Source organism: Bubalus bubalis, chromosome 5 (assembly GCF_019923935.1).
Source record: "Bubalus bubalis isolate 160015118507 breed Murrah chromosome 5, NDDB_SH_1, whole genome shotgun sequence".
In the NCBI taxonomy this organism is placed as follows: domain Eukaryota; kingdom Metazoa; phylum Chordata; class Mammalia; order Artiodactyla; family Bovidae; genus Bubalus; species Bubalus bubalis.
This window is the reverse complement of record NC_059161.1, coordinates 95,936,725-95,945,316: the sequence shown is the minus strand read 5'-3', so window position 1 is coordinate 95,945,316 and position 8,592 is coordinate 95,936,725. Positions and strand designations below refer to the sequence as shown.

The 8,592-nt window shown below is 38.6% G+C and overlaps 1 non-coding gene across 1 annotated transcript; it reads right to left on the bottom strand.

The window, feature by feature from the left end:
• Positions 1–7,198: 7,198 nt before the first annotated feature.
• Positions 7,199–7,310, bottom strand: LOC112585373. Its single transcript, XR_003109838.1, has one exon. It is a non-coding gene; the product is annotated as a U6 spliceosomal RNA (small nuclear RNA).
• Positions 7,311–8,592: the final 1,282 nt, after the last annotated feature.

Here is an 8,592-nt window from a genome sequence, read left to right as displayed (position 1 = left end):
CAAGCCAGTACAATACAGTAAGAAAAATAAAGACATGAGAAATTTGAATATCTGCAGATGATATGACTAGGCAAATAGAAATTGATAAGAAATCTACCAAAAATACTCATTTGAGTAGTATGTAAATTTAGCAATATCATAGAATAACAGGCTAATTTACAAAGATCAGCTGAATACCTATAAGTGACTAAGAGCAAAATTGAAAATAATTATTATTTTAAAATAGCATTATCAATCAAAAACTACATAGAAATAAATTTACCAAAATATATGAAAACTTTACAACATGCCTACCATATTCTGTTCAGATAAATGTTAAAAGATTGAAATATATCACAAGTATATCATGTTTATAAACTACCTTATTAAGATTGCATAATGATGATGCCACTTATTTCTAATTTGAGCTGTATCTATAGCTGTGTCTCTATTTATGTAATATCAATCAAAATGTCAGCAGGAACTCTTATAATGATCAACAATAGATTCTAAAATTTATAGGCAAAGGATCTAAATTTTTTAATTATATATTTTTAAATGTTAAAAAATAATTAAATTAATTATTTGTTAAACTAATAATGCTAATTTCCAAGCATTATATTTATCAAGGTATTTGAGAGATTGGCAGAAAGAATCAAATCAATCAACAGAACTAAAGATTATAAATAAGCAACACTTATAGAGATAATTCATTTTCTACAAAGTCATCAAAGCAGATCAATGAGGTAAAGGAAAATCTTTTCCACAAATGGCACTAGTACTTGAAATGGGCATCCACAGAAGATGGACAAAGATAATTTTGACATTTACCTTACAGCACACACAAAAATATTCTGAGATTAATCACATGCTTAAACATAAAAGCTTAAATTCTAGAAAAATGCATAAGAGAATATCTCTGCAACCCAGGGATATGCAAATATTTTAGATTAAAACATTAAACACTAACCATTAAAAATAAATGTATATATTAGGCTTTATAAAAATTAAAACTTTTATCATAAGGCACTGTAGTTAACTCATAAACTGAGAAACTATTCACAGAACGCATTTTATAAAGGACTCGTATATATCATATATAAAGAACTCCTACAACTAAGTTATAAAAAAGTCAAACAATCCAATTAAAATGGATAAAACATTGGTACAAATCAATAAGTCATATAAATGGTCAATAAGCACAGGAAGAAATACGAAACATCACTAATCTTTAGGGAATGTAAATGAAAACCAAAAGATACCACTACCTATCTGTTAGAATGGTAAACATTTTTTTAAGTAAAGCAACACCAAATGCTCAGAAAACATTTTTTCTAGTTTGCTAGTAAAAGTGTGAAAGTTATATCAGTGTGAAAAATATACTTAGTCCTGTGCTTCTGAAGTGGCAATCCTAAATACTTATACAAAAGAAATGAAGATATTGACTGAGACATACGAGTGCACTGAAATTTTCATGCAACACAAATCAGCTCTGTATCACTTTTTGACAAACAGTGATAAGTTGGAAGCACTGACAGATTTTATTTTCCTAGGCTCCAAAATCACTGCAGATGGTGACTGTAGCCATGAAATTAAAAGACACTTGCTCCATGGAAGGAAAGCTATGACAAATCCAGACAACATATTAAAAAGCAGAGACATCACTTTGCTGACAAAGGTACAAATAGTTAAAGTTATGGTTTTTCCAGTAGGCATGTACAGATGTGAGAGTTGGACTGTGAAGAATGCTGAACACCAAAGAATTGCTGCTTTTGAATCATGGTACTGAAGAAGACTCTTTAGAGTCCCTTGGACAGCAAGGAGATCAAACCAGTCAATCCTAAAGGAAATTAACCCTAAATATTCATTGGAAGGACTGAAGCTGAAGCTCCAATACTTTGGCCACCTGATGTAAAAAGTAACTCATTGAAAAAGACCTTGATGCTGGGAAAGATTGAAGGCAAAAGGAGAAGTGGGCAGCAGAGGAAGAGATGATTAAATAGCACCACCAATTCAGTGGACATGAATTTGAACAAACTCTGGGAGATTGTGGAAGACAGAGGAGCCTTGCATCCTACAGTAGTCCATGGGGTTGCTAAAAGTTTGGACATGACTTAGTGACTGAATAACAATAATAGTTCTTAAAATGCATTGTTAATGACTCCCTTCTAAATAAAACTTTGGCGTTGGGCTTCTCCAGTGATTTAGGGATATAGAACCCATCTGCAGTGCAGGGGCCACAGGAGATGTCGGTTCAATCCCTGGGTTGGGAAGATCCCCTGGAGGAGAAAATGGCAACCCACACTAGGATTCTTGCCTGCAGAATCCCATGGGCAGAGGAACCTGGTGGGCTATAGTTCATGGGGTTGCAAAGAGTCAGACATGAGTGAAGCAACTTAGAATCAGCAGTAGCAACAGCTGTCCTTGTCTTGTCTAACTGTAATGGCTGTGCATGCATCCTATCCAAGTGATTTACCCAAATGAGTTTATCTAATTATTTGATCACCATTCTAGTTTAATTACAAATCAGAAAGTGCCAAGAAATTAGGCTAAAGTCAAGGGATTCCTGGCTTTATAGACTGTTGACTTCTATCTTAATGGACTCTAATATTACACTTAAAGAGCAGGAAGAAATATTCTTAATTCTGTAAGAGCTAGTCATTTATCTGCTATTTCCAAGTAAGAGTGGATGCCACAAGGAAGAATAGGAAGTTCCCATATCTGCAGAGATATTGTTGAGATGCTATCCATCGTGTACAGAAATATACTATAGAATTGCCCTGTTTGGCTCTACGTATACAGAAACACACCGACACACATGCGCGCGCACACACACACAATGGCAACCCACTCCAGTGTTCTTGCCTGGAGAATCCCAGGGACGGGGGAGCTTGGTGGGCTGTCGTCTCTGGTGTTGCACAGAGTTGGACATGACTGAAGTGACTTAGCAGCAGCAGCAGAGCTTGTGGAAAAGGAGTCTTTATTCCTTAGACAGAGATACAGAAAGAAGCATCCATACGTTCCATTTGGACATGCGTCAGCCATCTTAGTATAGGGAACATGAAACTCACCATAGACAGGGAGAAAGGAGAGGTGGAAAGAACCTTGGACCTTAAAAGAATTGTTGCACTATGCATTGTGTTAAGATTAGCACTCCTTCTATCCCCGGCCTTGCAGTCCTGTAGTTGAGGTGATTAATTTTCTTATCTTCTAAGCTTGTTTAAGTCAGGTTTTCCTGTTACTTAAAACTGAAGGCGTTGTAAGAGGTACACTAACACAGAGAGACAAAGTTTAGATAGGAGCTACATTCTGATTGGTGGGCTTTTGCAAGCTAGCACCATGTTGCAGACTTCAGGTACCTGGCCCTTTCTTTTCCTTTTCTTACTGCCGAAGGGCAGGGTGGTACAATAAAAAAGGATGGGAGTTCTGAATGACAAAAATTGGTGTTGGGCATGGTGCTGTCATAAACTGACTTGTGTGACCTTGGAAAATAGCCATGCTGAATCTCAGCTGTTCCTTTTGGAAACTTTTGTGGAACTTCCATAAAGATTAATGGCTTAGTACATGTAAGGTATTCACACAAGCTCTGGCAAAGATAAGGTATTTAAAGTGAGTTGGCTGCTATTAATGTAAGGAGGAAAATCATATCAATGTTCTGGCAGCTGACTCATCAATTGGGCTTTAAATAAATAGCATATTTATAAGTTGGGATTGATCTGCTCATCTTTGTGGGCAGGAATAGAATACTTGACATAGTAGATGGGGTTAGAAATAGGCACGAAGCCAAGCAAGCAGAAGAGTCAAATAGTAAAACAGGAATACTAACAAACACCACCTTCCATATATGAGTATCTGAGCTGTGTACTAGCACTCACCTCACTAAACATATGAGAAAATCAAAAGCTCAAGTAGTAACGGGGTTCAGCCAAGATCACACAGCAGAATCACATGTGGCAGAATCGTCACTTACTTCAGGCACTCTGGCTGTAAACCCCTTGTTCAAAACTTAGTCCAGGTTGCTATTTGTGCGTATTTTATTAGAGGCTAACCCTAGCCAACATGCTCACCAATGGGAAGCTTTCCCAACTACTCGCAGTATCATCAAGAAAACTGTCCCTCCATAAAGATAACTTAAGCTAAATGAAACAGTGTGTACTCTAAAAACGTGTGTGTGCTATGTAAAAAAAGAGATAACTTAGGCCAATAAAATACACAAGGAAGAAAAGGCTTCCCACCTGATCTCAGATGACTAGAAATACACAGCTGGTAGCCATTTAAGGTTATACTCTTCCAGAACAACATCTGTGCCTGCGTGTGTGTGTGTGCTGAGTCACTTCAGTCATGTTCCACCCTTTTGCAACCCTACCGACAGTAGCCTGCCAGGCTCTTCTGTCCATGGGATTCTTCAGGCAAGAATACTGGAGTGGTTTGCCATGCTCTCCTCCAGGGTATCTTTCCAAGTCAGAGATCGAACCTGCATCTCGTCTATCTCCTACATTGGCAGGTGGGTTCTTTACCACTAGTGCCACCTGGGAAGCCCAAAACAACCTTTACTGACACTTCAAAATACTGAAATAAAGGTCACTTCTTTTCTCCTCAGTAGGGCGTGCACATAGGTTACCTTGTGCTCACACAGACATGTAGGCATTCATTTACCAAAACAAAATTGTGCAAGTGGCAATCTTTTCAGGTCTGATGTGAAACTTATTGGTCACATTTCCATATCCAAAAAAATAGAACACATCATATGATTTTATGTTATGGGTCTATATCAGTTAAAGAAACAGCAAGAAGACCTTCAATCAGAGAGTACACTGGAGAGGCGCATTTTAGTATCAAGGAGGCATTATTATTAAGCTCTAGAGTTTGGCAGTGTCAGTTCTTTCACTAAAGAACTCTTTTGCTCTGCTGTTGCTGAATTGAGAGTCTTCTAATCACAAAGACATTCTAAGATAGTCACAGAGGGCTTATTTTTCTTAAACTTTTCCTCAGGGGAAAGAAAATGAACTCCCGTTGACCCCTTTAATCACTTGGGTCAAATCAGAACTATTGTCAAAGTGGCTTCGAGTCTTCATTATTTTTAAAATGTATGCCAGAGAAGAAACTTTAAGCTTCCAATAATAAGACCTTGTTATAGATTTTCCCTAGCAAATGTTCACCCAGAAAGAATGGAGAGTTTTCTTTGTAAAGTGTGCCATTGAGGTACATGATATAGGATTCAACGGTGGGATTTAACTGCCTTCTGTAATACATCATATGATTTAACTCTTGGTTGTGATAAAATTGAAACAAACCTCCTTTTTTATCTGATTTCAGAAGGCAGAGTTCATTAATTCCCTGGCCTTCTTGCTCTAGAAATTTCACTTGAGTGTATTTCTTGCACTGGTAAAACTCACTCATTCATTCATTCAATCATAAGAACCAGTTAGGAATCATACATATATCTGCTTAGTCCATTAATTAAAAATTAGAAAAAAGGAGAATTTTAGAAAGTTGAAAAGGGGATTTGGCTCAGAGACAGAATGTGAGTTGCAATGACTTCCTATTAAGCACATTCATTCTGTTCTTCCCAAGAATAGAAAGACCACATCAAGATAGCTACTATTACATAACACTTCTATTGACAGGTAAAAATGTTCAAATAGAGTTTCCTTTCCTTTCAAACTGTGTGTGTGTGTGTACGAATGTGTACTTGGTTTCCAAGCACTAACAGGAATGTGACTGCTTTCATTACTCAAAGCACTAAAGAGAGTACTTCAAATGAAATAAACACTTGAAGAAGGAGTGGGGAAAACAAAACCTCTCTGTATTAAAGTAGATACTATCTGCTGCAGGGCAGACAACAGTGACTGCAATAAATATTTTCTACCTTGGCATCTCTCCCTGTCTTTCTTCTTTCCTTCTACTTCTACCCATCTTTTTTTTTTTTAAGATTTTTTTAAATTTTATTTTATTTTTAAACTTTACAATATTGTATTGGTTTTGCCAAATATTGAAATGAATCTGCCACAGGTATACATGTGCTCCCCATCCTGAACCCTCCTCCCTCCTCCCTCCCCATACCATCCCTCTGGGTCATCCCAGTGCACCAGCCCCAAGCATCCAGTATCATACATTGAACCTGGACTGGTGACTCGTTTCATACATGATATTATACATATTTCAATGCCATTCTCCCAAATCTCCCCACCCTCTCCCTCTCCCACAGAGTCCATAAGACTGTTCTATACATCAGTGTCTCTTTTGCTGTCTCGTACACAGGGTTATTGTTCCCATCTTTCTAAATTCCATATATATGCATTAGTATACTGTATTGGTGTTTTTCTTTCTGGCTTACTTCACTCTGTATAATAGGCTCCAGTTTCATCCACCTCATTAAAACTGATTCAAATGTATTCTTTTTAATGGCTGAGTAATACTTCATTGCCATTTCTTTCTTTGGACTTGGTTTATGTTCTGGATGTGGTTAAGTAAGTGTTAGTTGCTCAGTCATGCCTGACTCTTTGCAACACCATAGACTGCAGTGCACCAGGCTTCTCCATCCATGGGATTTTCCAGGCAAGGATACTGGAGTGGGTTGCCATCTCCTTCTCCAGGGGATCTTCCCGACCCATGGATCGAACCTGGGTCTCCTGCACTGCAAGCAGATTCTTTACTGACTGAGCTATAAGGTTAAAGAGACAAAAAAAGAGAAAGAAAACAAACAAACAAACAAAAAACACCTCTAATCCCTGAAAGGAGATGCACATAAGCCCCTCTGGCTTTTCTGGCATGTCCCTGAACTCTTCAGGAGCTCTCCCATCATGCTTTTGAGTGGAATGAGTCTGGTAAGAAAGGAAACAGTATAAAGCCTTAATCATCTGACTGGTTTATTCAACTCACAACCAAGTCCTGTGCTAGAAACTGAAGGCCCAGGAATTAGATGTGGTCTCATGAAACTCAGCCTAAAGAAGGATACAGATATAAAAATGAAACAAACATTTTAAGAGTGGTCATTATGTGTTTAACTCTAAGCACTTTGAAGTGAATTGTTAGTCGTGTCTGACTCTTTGTGACCCCATGGACTGGAGCTCCTCTGTCCATGGAATTCTCCAGGCAAGGATACTGGAGTGGGTTGCCATTCCCTTCAGCAGGGGATCTTCCTGACTCAGGGATCAAACCCAGGTCTCCTGCATTGCAGGCAGACTCTTTACTGTCCGAGCCACTAAGAAAGCTCATTAAAAATATGGAACGCTTCACTAATTTGCGCGTCCTTCTTATGCAGGTGCCATGCTAATCTTCTCTGTGTCCTTTCAGTTTTAGTATATGTGTTGCCAAAGTGATATAAGCACTTTTCATACTTTAAAATCATTTACTCTTAATGTATGGATGTGAGAGTTGGACTATAAAGAAAGCTGAGCGCCGAAGAATTGATGCTTTTGAACTGTGGTGTTGGAGAAGTCTCTTGAGAGTCCCTTGGACTGTAAGGAGATCCAACCAGTCCATTCTAAAGGAGATCAGTCCTGGGTATTCATTGGAAGGACTGATGTTGAAGCTGAAACACCCATACTTTGGCCACCTGATGCGAAGAGCTGACTCATTGGAAAAGACCCTGATGCTGGGAAAGATTGAGGGCAGGAGGAGAAGGGAATGACAGAGGATGAGATGGTTGAAAGGCATCACCAATTCAATGGAAATGGGTTTGGGTGGACTCTGAGAGTTAGTGATAGACAGGGAAGCCTGGCATGCTGTAGTTCATGGGGTCGCAAAGAGTCAGACACGACTGAGCAACTGAACTGAACTGACTGACTCTTAATGTCAGTCCAAAGAGTTAGTGATACTACCATCCTCCTGATACAGGAGAAAAGCAAGAGAGACAAGGTGCATGGAGTTCAAATCACGGAAATAACTTCAAAGGCCACAAGATTAGTAAGGGAGGCAGCTATGATTTAAACCAAGGGACTCTGGCCCCAAGCTAGAGTGTCATATCACCTCTTTGTATGTTGGCAGAAAACCTAGATGTTTCTGCCAATTGTCCCCATTGCAGAACACACACACATACACACACACACACACACACACACACACACACACAAAATGTTAAGTTTCTGTCTCTGCTCACCATATTGGAGCTTTTTCAAAACCACTTTGATGTAGTGTGAAAACTGAAAGTTTCCTTGGTCCTATCCATGGAATTCTCCAGGCAAGAATACTGGAATGGGTTGCCATTCTTTTCTCCAGGGGAACTTCCCCATCCAGGGATGGAAACCAGGTCTTCCGCATTGCAGGTGGACTCATTACTGACTGAGCCAGCAGGGAAAAGCCCATCTCGTGAGGGGTTTTAATTGTGCAGTCAATATAGTTTCCTCTTTCTGGTAGATGCATATAATTCAGCTTAACACATTGCTGTTGAATAAGCATCATGTGTAAAAACATCAAGAGTTAATTTTTGTTTGTTTTGCTTGTTTTGGGAAAAGTGAAAATACTAATAAAGTGAAACCTAAACATATAATTCAAGGTGGGACCTGGTATATACAAAAGGGACTTCAATACTGAAGTAAATAATGTGCTTTATAAGCAAAATTGACTATCCAGTAGCCAATTTTACTTTGCTTTTCCCTCAGTTTTAGAGCA